General features: G+C 42.6%; 1 protein-coding gene across 3 annotated transcripts in view; it reads left to right on the forward strand.

Annotated features, from left to right (window-relative positions):
- Nucleotides 1-7,188: 7,188 nt before the first annotated feature.
- NUP98 (nucleoporin 98 and 96 precursor) overlaps nt 7,189-13,063 on the forward strand; it is a 120,452-nt gene continuing 114,577 nt past the window's right edge. Inside the window, exon 1 of one of the 3 annotated variants that reach the window (XM_026010577.2) lies at nt 7,189-7,507. The gene's annotated coding sequence lies outside the window, so the exon portion shown is untranslated. The remainder of the gene's footprint in view (nt 7,508-13,063) is intronic. The other 2 variants (XM_026010578.2, XM_026010576.2) reach the window with 2 other exon arrangements.

A 13,063-nucleotide genomic window follows, 5' to 3' on the forward strand; every position in this document is an offset into this window, starting at 1 on the left:
ACCATCCAGGGACCCTGTGTACATGGATTTTTGACTGTGCCAGAGTTCAGCACCCTAACTCCTGTGTCGTTCAGGAGTCAAATGTATAAGGTTAATCCACAAGGTAGCTATAATCACCACTTTGCAGGTGGGGATACAGAGGCTCCAATTTGATTAACTTGCCAGAGCTCTTTTTCATGCATCCATTCTTGTTCATTCACTGAGCCCAGACCCTTTCTGTGGCAGGCCCTAGCCGGGCAATGGTGGGGACCCAGAGATACCTCACTCCTGGGGGACCCATGTCTGGAGAGGTGATACCTTATTTTAAAAGCTACTTTTTTTTTTTACCTCGAACTCTCCTCCACTCTGTCCTTTAAGGTCCCAGGACAAATGAACAATTAGTAACACTTAACTGAAAGAACACCTCCTTTTAGTTTCAAAAATTAGATATAGGTTTCCTACCTTAGGGCTTTGTGTCTTCTTTTTCTAGCTCCAACCCACAGATGCCTACTCTTAGTCTTTATTCTCTATCTTGACAGTTTGTTCCTTTGGCTCTAAATACCATTCCCTGAGGCTGGGTCCCTTCTCTCTGCCTCTATACTACCCCAACGATATATTAATCTTGCCTTTAATTCTTTGGTGATTTGGGCAATTCACCATACTGTCCTGAATCTTGGTTTCTTCATCTGTATGATGGTTTTACAAATATCCACAGCAGAGGGTTGCTGTGAGAATTAAATGAGGTAGGGGCACCCAGATGGCTCAGCCACCTTCTCCCTCTGCCTATGTCTTTGCCCTCTCTGTGTCTCTCATGAATAAATAAAATCTGGGGGGGAAAACAGGGGAGTTGAAGAGCATCTAAGCCTCCAGTCTTGCCTTCGTTCAGTGGGCACTCAATGTTTGCCAAAGGACATTTGCCCATTGTCTAAGTAGCTGCTGCTGTTGAAGCTTTTCTTTCTTTTCTTTTTTTCTTTCTTTCTTTGAAAGATTTTATTTATTCACGAGAGACACAGAAAGAGAGGCAGAGATATAGGCAGAGGGAGAAGGAGGCTCCCTGTGAGGAGCCCAATGTGGAACTCAATCCCGGGACTCCAGGATCACACCCTAAGTCGAAGGCAGACATTCAACTGCTGAGCCACCCAGGCATCCCTCCTGTTGAAGCCTTTCAATGTCTCCTGTCCTCCTGGTTTCGTTTGCCTGATGCCTGGTCATACCCCAAAGAGGCCTGTGCCTGAAACAGCACCACCCGACTTTCCAGCTTTGGCCACAACTCCTGCTCCACTTCCCCTGTCCACACACACATCAGATACCTCAAGCCATTTATTTACAGGGATGTTCCAGCCCCCCGTAGCACGGGGATGGTGTAGAGGTAGGAAGCATAAGAAAAGTGAATGTGGGGGGTGCAGTTGTCAAGGAAAGCTTCATGTGGATCTCCTTCACTGGCCTCCTTGCTCTACTAGCTCTTCATTTATAGGCACATTTGCTCTTCTTAAAACACAGATCTGATCATGTGCCTCCCTTGCTGCAAACTATTTAATAACTCCCTATGGCTTTTAGGATCAAGAGCAAATTCCTTAGTGGGGTATTCAACATCCTTCATAATCTGGTCATCCTCTACTCTGGCAAGCACATATCTCACAGTCCGGCTACATTTAATTCTTCATGAGCTTTGCTCAACTTCTTCCTCTCTCCTTTGGCGCCCTGATTCACCACCTCCCCGTTCCCCAGAAAGCATAAAAAGTCCATCACACCTTTATTAGGACTGACCAGTATAGTGAAATCATCTGTTATGGGTCTGTGTCCCCCACTCCGCCTGGGAGCTCATTTAAGGATGGAACCCTCACCCATTATATTTATTTCTGAATCTCTCAGCTTAGGCCAGGGCAGACATGGGAGCCCAGAAAATATATATTGGGTTGATTGACTTGAACTGGGTATTGAAGGATGGGCAGGATTTAGATATATCATGAAGAGATTTAGGAATCTTAAGAAAAGTCTCCAAAGAAACACTGCCGTTGTAGGGGATAGAGGCACAATGAACATGGCCTGGGGTAGGTAAAGAAGCAGGGACACAGTGCTAATGACATCCAGTTTCAGGCCAAACTCTGCCCCTGCCTCCTGGGCCGCCTCAGGAAAGTCTTCCAAGATTGAGGTGGAATTGTTTTGTTCTTCCTAGAGATCTTTCTCATGGCAGAGATCCTTCTTGGATGGCTTTAAACTACCCACACCAGGCTCTCCCATCTGTTCTAGGCCCATTCTGCCTCAAATTGTAATTAAATCTTCATTGTGTATTTTGTTCTTCGTTTTTCAACTTTCTTTGGCTCCCCTATCATTTCCAGGATGAGGTTCCAGTTTGCACCTCTGGATATACTGAGCTCTTTCCTGGTCCTACATCTTTGTTCTTTCTGTTCATCTGGCCTGAGATGCCTCTTTTCTTCCATCTCAGCAAACTGCACTTTGACTATAAGGTATTAATGAATGTCACACTTAGCAATGCATGTGGTAACTTCTAGGGAGATGACTACAATAATATAAAAAGGAGAATTTAATTTCTAAACTGGTACAGGAGGAGAAACTAAGTAATGTAAAAAAATGTTAAGAAAACAGGGATTTACATGAAAACAAGCAGTTGAAAAGAGGGTTATCATCATCAGTTATTAGGGAAATGTTTACAAAAACCTCAATGAGGTGTCACTTTATAGCGCCTAAGATGGCTATAATAATAACAATAAAAGGAAAATAGCAAGTGTTGGCAAGGGTGTGAAAAAGTGTAACCCTCACCCACTGCTAGCAGTAATGTAAAAGAGTGCAGCCACTTTGGAAAACAGTCTGGTAGTTCCTCACATAATTAAACACACAGTTACGAAAGACCCCATAAATCCCCTCCTAAGTATAAACACAAGAGAATTGAAAACATACATCCACAAAAAACTTGTACATCAATGTCCATAGCAGTATTATTCATAGTGGCCACAAGGTAGAAACTCAAATGTCATTCAACTTTTGAACGTATAAATGAAATATGGCTTATCCACAAAATGGAATATTATTCTATCATAAAATGGAATGAAGTTCTGTTAGGTGCTACAACAGGGAAGAACCTTGAAAACATTATGTTAACTGAAATAATTCAGACACAAAGGCCACATATTGTATGATTCCATTTATAGGTAATGTCCAGATAGGCAAATCCATTGAGATAAAAAGTAGATTAGTAGTTGCCAGGGGCTGGGGTGAGGGAAGATGGGGAATGACTGCTAATGATCTGGGATTTCTTTTTGGGTTACGAAAATCTTTTGGAATTAGGTAGTAGTGATAGTTGCACAACTTTGTGAATATAATTGACCCTTGAACAACACAGGTGTTTTAAGGGGTGCTAACCCCCTATAGTCCAAAATCCAAGTAAAACTTTTGACTCTCCAAAACCATAGCTACTAAGAGCCTACTGTTGAGCAGAAACCTCACTGATAACATAAACAGTTGATGAACACATATTTTATATGTGCTATATATTACATATTGTATTCTTATAATAAAATAAGCTGGAGAAAAGAATATGTTCTTAAGGACATCATAAAGAAAAAAAATACATTTACCGTGCTGTATTGTATTTATTGAAAAAAAATTCTCTTACAAGTGAGCATACCCCAAGGGTGCCTGGATGGCTTAGTGGGTTGAGTGTCCAACTCTTGGTTTTGGCTCAGGTCATAATTTCGGGGTCATGAGTTGAAGTCCTATGTCAGGCTCCCTGATCAGCAGGGAGTCTACTCTAGATTCTCTTCTTCTCCCTCTGCTCCTCCCACTGCTCCTGCTCGCTCTAATAAATAAATATTTAAAAAATAAGTGAACCTGGCCAGTTAAAATCCATGTCATTCAAGGGTCAACTATATTAAATTCTCTGGAATCATATACTTTAAATGGGTAAATATTGGGACGCCTTGGTGGCTCAGCAGTTTAGTGCCTGCCTTCAGCCCAGGGCATGATCGTGGAGTCCTGGTGTTGAGTCCCACGTCGGGCTCCCTGCATGGAGCCTGCTTCTCCCTCTGCCTATGTCTCTGCCTCTATCTCTCTGTGTCTCTCATGAATTAATAAATAAACTCTTTTTAAAAATGGGTAAATATTATATTATGTGAGTTATATCTCAATTTTTAAAAAATCTGGCAGGACTGAGACTCAAAAGAAATGGAAGTTACTACTATTACAAAAGAACTAAAATTAAAAAAAAAAGAATAAAGGAAAGAAACAGAAATGGAACAGATTGGACAAATTAGAAAATGCTAGATAAAATCCTGAATATACCAGTAAATTCTTTAAATGCAATAGACTAAATGCTCTAGTTCAAAGTCAAATGTATTCACACAAGATTTATGAAAATCTAATTGTATGTTATTTATAAACATTATCCTTCCTTATCAAGTTGTAGGAAAAAAGGAAATCAACATTTACTAGGTACTTACTGTGTGTCAAACATGTGCCCAGTTCTTTGCAAATTCCCTTACTTGACCTTTACAACCACCTTACAACATGGGAATTTTTGTGCCCATTTTATAGATAAGGGAAGTGGGTCACAGAACAGTTAAATATTTGTGCAAGGTCTAAAAAGTAGCAAGACATACTTAGCTGTTTAACTCCAAATCTGACACTCCTTCCAATGTACCACTTAAGAAATCTAGACCATCACTCTGAAAGACAAAGTCTCTTGCTCTTCCCTGATTCTGTAGTCTTTATGAGTCCTGTCTCCTCCCTGAGGACCAATGTTTCAAAGCTGCATAGGGTGAGCTCTCACAGCATGTATGTGAGAGACTGGAGGGTTCCTAGCACAGAGCTGGACTTTCCTTTGTTTTGTCTCTCTTGGCCAGAGCAGAGTGTTGAGCTTTGGACATCTCTGGGCTCCTGATGCCCAGGAGAGGGCTTGGTTCAGCAAACTTGTGAGCACGCACCACATTCCTTTTCTTTAGAGGGGAAGAAGGAAGATGATGATAATCAAAAAGGCATTATGAGAATTAGGCAGAGTAAGAGTATATTGTCTACAAAGTCCTTTCACCCAGGAATGACGAACTTAATAACCATATGCCTACCACAGTAAGCATATGCAGAGAAGTCTTTCTGCATAGAAATCATCAGAGTTATAGAACTTTCTCCTTGTGGCACCCCTCATCCAATGCCTCTCCCTCCAGTCTTCCTGCAAGTATGCACTATTTAATGATCCTAGCTTCTGTACACACACTAGTACTTTGGACTGAATGTATTTACTTAAAACATACTTTTGAGCCCCATTTCTGTGTCAGAATCAGTATCTTAGAATATTTAGAATGGAAATTCCTTGATATTTTATTTATTTATTTATTTTGAGAGAGTGTACACACATGCACATGAGTGGGGGAGGGTCGAGGGGGGCAGAGGAAGAGAGAATCTCAAGCAGTTTCAATGCTCAGCGTGGAGCCCTACACAGGACTCAATCTCATGACCCTGAGATCATGACTTGAGCTGAAATCAAGAGTCAGATGCTTACCTGGCTGAGTTAGCCAAATGCCTCAGGAATTCCTTGACATTTTTAAAGAATAGGAATAATTATTTTACAGACAAGAAAACAGGTTCAGGTGTTAAGAAATTTGCCCAAATTCACACAGGTAATAAATGGTTGGACTCAGATTTAAACCCAGGGTTCCCTGACTTAAAAGTCTCACACTTCTAAAAAAAAAAAAAAAAGTCTCACACTTCTACTACTATTCTGCTTAAGACGATAATTCACTCATTCATGCATCAAACATTTAATGTGGACCTACACTGTGGGCCTGGCCTTAGGGATACCAGAATAGTTGTGTTTCAGGACTGAAGGATGAGAAATCAAAGGTCTTTGAGGAAGGTACAGTAAACTATCCAGGGAGAGCTAATGACTTTCTAATGTAGAACAGAGGCAAGGGAGGGTGGAGGAAAGGAAGGGATGTTTGGATGCAGGAGTGGGGGGAAGTGGCTGGAGTCAGATGTTTAAACTAGCTTCACTATTTGAACATCTATATATTTATTTTTTCCTTCCTTTGAACACCAACTGAGCACCTACCAGATGTCTCCTATCCATTATCTTATTTCATCTTTACAACCATTCCGCTTCCTGACAAATTAGCCAATTATTTCTAATTCCTTGCTACCATCGAACACTCAGAGGGATTTAAATTCATCTACTTTTGTGCAGAGCCCATTTCAGTCTTGTATTGATGTTCCAGGAGAAGGTGGTGGTGGAGAGTAGTCTGAATAGGTTTTGCTTTCTGAGCACAGTCCCTGCTATTCTGTGTCAGGACTCTCAGTTACTAGGTCTGGTTTCTAGAACTTGCTCAACATTTCCCCTTGTAATACTTCTGTTTTGGACTAGGCCAGGGTGGGGAAGGGAAACCTTTGTGAATAAAATGCTGCCGTGACCTTAAAGAGCCTGGGCACGGGCACAGAAGACAGGAAAGTAAATAATAGGATACAAAGTGACAAAGCTGTAACAGAGGCCTGCCCAACCAAGCATTAGCCCAACACTCTGAGACAGATCTGGGAATGTATCCCAGAGAAGGCGGGAACATTTGAACCAGGCCTTTAAGAATAAATAAGAGCTCCTAAAGTGCAGGTGGTTAAGAAGTTCCAAGAATACTCATTTGTAACATATCCTACCCTGAGCCATTCCCTTAGGGCATGCTCATAGCGTCTATTCTGGGGATTCAGAGAGGAAAAGGTTGTGACGGGGCCGGCATAGGTTGGGAAACCAGGAGGCCAGGTTTTGGGGCCTCAGAGCAGCTGCAGGCAAGCTATGCGGAGAGACAGACCTCCCAGGAGGGCCCTCCAGCTCCGCACGTGGTCTGGCCAGGAAGTACGGGCAGGACTACGGGGAAGCCTTCCCATCACCGCCCGCGGACTGGGGCAACGAAAGGGTAGAATAGTTACCATGCCATCCTGGAGCCTCCCCTCTGATTGGCCCGAGCTTCAGCAGCCTGACTGTCTCGGCTCCAATGCGGGGGGCGGAGCCTCGGTATAGCGTCACCACCCTTCTCCCGCACCCCGCCCAGTGCACACCAACGCAGCCACTCACAAGCCCGCCTCGAGGGGGCCTTGTGTGACGTCACGAATCGCCCCAGCCAATCGCGGCAGAGGGGGGCGGGACTCCATGTCCCTCCCACCGTCCCTCCCCTTTCCTCCCCGTAACTCCTCCCGTCCCTCCTCTTCCCCCTCGCTCCCTCTCCCGGAGACCGCCCTCACGTTCGGTTTCAAAAGACCAGTTGCCCAATGAGTCGCAGGGCGGGCCAAGAGTGGCGGTGGCGTCTGCCAATGCGCAGACAGCGAGGGCGGAGCGCCCGGGGCGAGCCTGTGACGGTAGGCGGCGTGTGACGCAGTCGGGCCCTCTGCGCGCTGCGCCCGAAGCGGCGGTCGGTGGCGGTGGTGGTATCGGCGGCGACGGTTTCGTGGCGGCCGCGCGCTGCTCCCCGAGCGGCGGGTGGCGGACGGGCCTAGGCCTTCACTCCTGACACTTCCCTTCCCCCACCGCACCGCGGTAAGTCGAGAGCCCGGGCGGTGGCGGCCCCGGACCGACAGGCTCCTCCTCCCCTCTGGGCGGGCGGGTGCGCGGGGCGTCCCAGGCCCTCCGCGCCGAAGTCTCGCGCCCCGGCGCGCACCTTCTGCCCCGAGGGAGGGGGCGGGGCCCGCGACCCCGCGGCCCCGAGGCCCGGCTCTGCGGGCGCTGGGAGGGGACCGAGATCGGGGGAGCCAGGGCCCCGGGGTCTCCCGTGGCAGCCTGCCTCGGGGAGCGTCCCTGTACCTGGTGGTACTCATTCATTTGCCTGGCGGTGACTAGGTGGGCGGGCCCTTTGCGGGGGCCGCGTCTTAGGACCCTGAATGGGATCTCCCCAGCGCTTCGTTGACCGTGGTTCGGGACGGGCTTTAATTTGCCTTGACGTCTCCACGGGGGAAATGTGCAGCCCGGCGTTTCGGATGGGTGGGTCGGGAGTTTGTTAAGCTTTTTAACACAAAATCTGAGAATTAAGATCGATCTAGTGGAGTAAAAGGTTATTTTCTGCCCTCCCACGTGTTTCGTGTAAAGCTAGAGGAGGAGAAAGGTGGGATTTCTGGATTACTGTAGCTTTGGGGAACCTTAGAAATTAAGCCAATCCCCCTATCGTACATCACGTGCGAGTTTTATAGGTGGAGGAACTGAGGTCCAAAGAAGGGACAGGATTAGGATTAGCCTGTACCAGATCCGCCTCAGTCTAGAAATTTTTCTACTGTATCACTCTCCCTGGGTGTTCCATCCTCCTATTATTGAAGGTTCAATTTGGAACCTTTGGGGGGAGGGGGGTGGGGGCTTCGGTATTTAGAAGCAACCTTCAACAGCGTTTCTGCGTGGTTACCAGTTCTGTTCGTGTTAAGGCAGAAACTTCATCTGCGGGACCCTAACCTAAACCATGAGAATTAAAAAGTTGGGTAAGGAATGTCGGTGATGTAAATGTATTGGAAACGAATGGATAAGACTCCCATGTCTGGCTAATTTCCTATTCCAAATCTGAAATTATTTGTGTCAGCTGTTGGGGACTCAGGAGACAGAATCCAGTTAGTGACTCATAAGAGTTTTGGAATAGAAAGCAGAAAATACAGGCAAGACTTAGATAGGCAGCGGTAATTTTGTAGTTCTTGTACCTTGGAATTTATGGCCCCTTCCTGGTACAGAATCCAAAGTATTGTAGTGGGAAAAGGTGAGAAAATGAAACCTCTCTTTGGAAGAAGAAACTAACTGGAAGGAAAGAGCAGTGATTATCCCCTGTGAGGACAGTCTTAGAAATTCAGCTTGTTAACTGGGAGACAGGTGATATGTTCACTTGATGGAAGAAGTTAGGAGATTTAAAAAACAAAACCAGAACTCGGACAATTTGCAGGTACTGGGAAATACTTTGACAGAATTTTTTTTTTTTTTTTTTTTTTGGCTCTTCATTAAGATTTGAGGAAATTGAGTTAAAAGTTGCCACTTTGGTCTGTTCGCACTGGTCATATCGTCACTTTGTTCTTGTTTAGATGACAAAGCAAAAACTGAAAACTGGTGTGTAAGAGCAGAAGAGAACGGTAGTCTAAACACAGAAATGTGAAGAGTATATTTTCTGTGACATTTTCTCAGTTCAAGCATCACCCTCTTCTGGGAAGCCTTTCCTGGCATTCTGTCTCCAGCAAGCTTCCATAACACTTATTTGATACTTCTATTTATAGCACACATCATTTTGTATTTTAGCTGTTTATCTTATTAGACTGTGGTAAAATATTTTCATCTTTTTTTTAAAAATTATTTATTTATTTTAGAGAGGTGGAAAGAGAGAGGGAGGGAGAGGGAGAATCCAAGCAGACTCCCTGCTGGTGTGGAGCCTGACTTGGGGCTCAAGCTCACAAACCTGAAATAATGACCTGAGCGAAATCAAGAGTTAGATGCTTAACTGAGTCACCCAGGCACCCATTTCTTCTCTTTGTATTCAGATTGCTTGCCACCTAATAGGCGTCCAGTGTTTACTTGAAGGGATAAACAAATAGGGAGCAGCTAAACCTAAAAATTGTCTATTAAAAGACTGATTGTGTGTTCCTGAAATATGGGGCCTAGATAAGAGGACTCATACCATTCATATGTTTCGTGGTACTTTGGTACCTGACTTTATTCATGTCTACTAGTTCCTGGATAGTTGAAATCAAGCTTTTAGGGAACCAAATTAACAGCTCGGAAGAAATTGAGTATATTATTTTATTGTGATATTTTTATTGTAGTAATTAACCTAGGAAGTAAGGGTTAGTACTAATGTTTAATTTCCAACAGAGTGCACATCTGTGATTATGCAGTTTGTTGAAAGGTTAGGGGCGGTCTAAGACATTTTTGGAGATTTAACAATATAGATATTAGAGTTAAGGTACCTAAACGTTGTTTCTTAAGAATTTGGTGCGTTTCTTTGGGTTTGGAATTGAACCTAAGTATTTGGCATAGCATGTCTCTACAGAAGATTTTTCAGCCTCTGCACTGTTATCATTTTGGGCCAGGTAATTCCTTTTGTCTCAAAGCTATGTTTTGTATTGTAGGGTGTTTAGCAGCATTCCCCATGTTTACCCATTAAATATCCATAACACCTCCTCCCGGAGTTGTAATAATTTGGAAGGTCTCCAAACATTGTCAGATGTCCACCGGGAGGCAGAATTGCCCTGATTGAGAGATGACTGCTTTTGAGAAAACATTGCCTACCAATCTTTCATTAAATCATACCTTTATCTTGCCTGGTGTATGCTTGTCAAGTCAGCTAATAAATTGTGTCTTGTTAAAGTGTCCTTGAAAAACCCTTAAATTGTAAAAATCTGATATCAGGAAGCTGAAAAGCTGAGAGTCGCTTTCTTTATTTCTGGTAGCCTCCCTTTCTCTGTGATAGAAATCAAGGTTTTGTTTGAAAGGGGATAGGCCATTGGGAAAATCAAGCAATATCTATTTCTCTTTTCGTGGAAGAGGGCAAAAAGAGCTTGTAGTTGAATTGATGTAGTTAAATGTGGTGCTGTGAGATTCCATTATCTTTACATTTCACTGAGACAGTTGATGTCATATGAATATGCATTGATCGGAAGTCTTGTCCCATTGTACTGTCACTGAGAATTGTCATATTGAAGAGTTTGTACTTAATATAAACTGTAATTCAGTTTGTACATAATTGGAATTTTGTAGTAGAGAAATAAAAATTATTAAGATATAGCTCTAATTAGCTAAGTCTGATAGTAAGCCTGTGGGTTATAGGGTAAATTGGAAGATGTGAAACGAGTCCAGCAGATGAATTAGAGGGAGGCTATAGCAACAGTCTAGTATAGCAGTTCTCAACATTTGAAGTTTTGGGATTGCTTTTTTTTTTTTTTTTTTAATTTTTTTTGGGGGGGGGTTAAATTTTTATTTATTTATTATAGTCACAGAGAGAGAGAGAGGCAGAGACATAGGCAGAGGGAGAGAAGCAGGCTCCATGCACCGGGAGCCTGACGTGGGATTCGATCCCGGGTCTCCAGGATCGTGCCCTGGGCCAAAGGCAGGCGCCAAACCGCTGTGCCACCCAGGCGTCCCTTGGGATTGCTTTATACTTTAAAAAATTATTGAAGATTCCAGACAGCTTTTGTTAAATGGGTTATATCTACTCTATATTTACTCTATATTTATCTATCTATATTTACTGTACTAGCGATTAAAGTTTTAAAGATTCATTGACTTAAAAAAATAAACTCATTTGTTAATGTAACAATTTTATGAAAAATTACTAAAAAAGTTTTAGTGACAAGGCTGGTGGTGTTCTACTTGTTTATAAATCTCTCTGATGTCTGGCTTACGAGAAGACCACTGGATTTGCAGATCTTTTGCATTCAGACAGGTGGTAAGTTGTTTTGGTTGAAGTATGTGAAGAAAATCCAGTTTCATACAGATGAGTAGATGGAAAAGAGGAATGTTTCAGTAACTTTTTCAAATAATTAAAGATATTACCCTTGGACACTACAAATTATTCTAAAGATTTGTTGCAATATGGAATCTGAAGCCACATTATTGATTTTAGTACACTGTTATATTAAAATTCATTGGTTTGTCTTGCACTTTTTTTTTTTTAATATTTTATTTATTAATGAGAGACAGAGAGAGGGCAGAGACACAGGCAAAGAGAGAAGCAGGCTCCATGCAGGGAGCCCGATGTGGAACTCAATCCCGGGACTCCAGGATCACACCCTGAGCTGAAGTCAGGAACTCAACTGCTGAGCCACCCAGGCATCCCTGTCTTGCACTTTGAATGGATATTTACTCATGCATGATTTTATGATATCATACATTGGTTATTTAGAAATCATTAGTTGACTGGGTTATGTAGTTCTTTCAAATGTTGACAAATTATACAGTTGTTAACATTTCCACCCATCTTAAGATTTGGGAAGTTGACAAGCTCGTAGTAGCAGACACAATTCTAATTTTCAAATCTGAATAAACCATAGTTTGTCATTTATTCTTTAAAGTAAAAATGTTCCATGAAAAAAATCAGCTGGTTCAGCTTTCTACTAGGGTAATCACAAGGTGTTTTTCTTTGAGATAGCCCTTGTATTTCCATATACAGAAATGCTTTTGAGTATTTCCCATTTCATTTCAAAGAATAATCAGAATATTAAAAAAAAATGTGTACTGAAATGTCAAGAATACAGTCGGTAATTTTTACTGCTTCATCAAAGACATTCAAGTGAAGGTGTATTTTTTGTGTATGCTGTGTGTGGCAGTGAAGAATTCAGTGACTGTTTCACAGTTTCGGTCATTGTCCTGATTCATACTCAGGCTCCAGCAGTTTTATACACAATTGCTTTTGCACTCCAGTGCTGAGGTTAGTACAGCTTTAAGAAAAAAAGGTAAATAACGTCTTAGTATTATTATGAAAATAGTTTTGACTTCATGGACACCCTGGAAGAGGTCTCAAGGACTTTTAGGGGCCTTCAGACCTCGCTTTCAGAATCTCTGATCTAGGAAGGACAATGATTTTTCACATTAGTTTGTACAACTCTAAGCTTTGAAAGCATTCAGCTAGTAGTTTTCTACTACACCTGTTCTTCTTTACTTCAGCCAGAGCAGCTTCTGCTTATGTCTGTTTTATGTATTTGGTTCCATGACTAAAAATATTTGAAAACCACTAATCAAGGGAAGAAAGAATTGGCTGAATTAGGACTCTTTGTTCAGGAAAGAAACAGTTCATCCTTCATGAATGCATGTTGTACTCCTCACTTCAAACCTTAGTTGCTTCCACATGCTCATTTAACATAGAGACTTCTGGTATCTAGACATCTAACCTTTCTTGGTGGTTTAAGCTTCTTAAGAAATAGGTAAATGGATTTGTAGATTAAAGGTGACTTGTTGGGGATGAGACTAGGGGAGTGAGAAACGTGGGAGAAGATGAATGATCAGAGTGACCTGTGTGTGTGTGTGTTTTTGTTTACAGTGGTATTTTATTTTTGTATTAAATGGTCAGTAGAAGACATTAAAGTATTGGGAAATAATCTTATGTATGGTGTTCTAGCTATATTTTGTGCAGTCAAGGCC

This window comes from Vulpes vulpes, chromosome 11 (assembly GCF_048418805.1).
Source record: "Vulpes vulpes isolate BD-2025 chromosome 11, VulVul3, whole genome shotgun sequence".
Lineage (NCBI taxonomy): Eukaryota > Metazoa > Chordata > Mammalia > Carnivora > Canidae > Vulpes > Vulpes vulpes.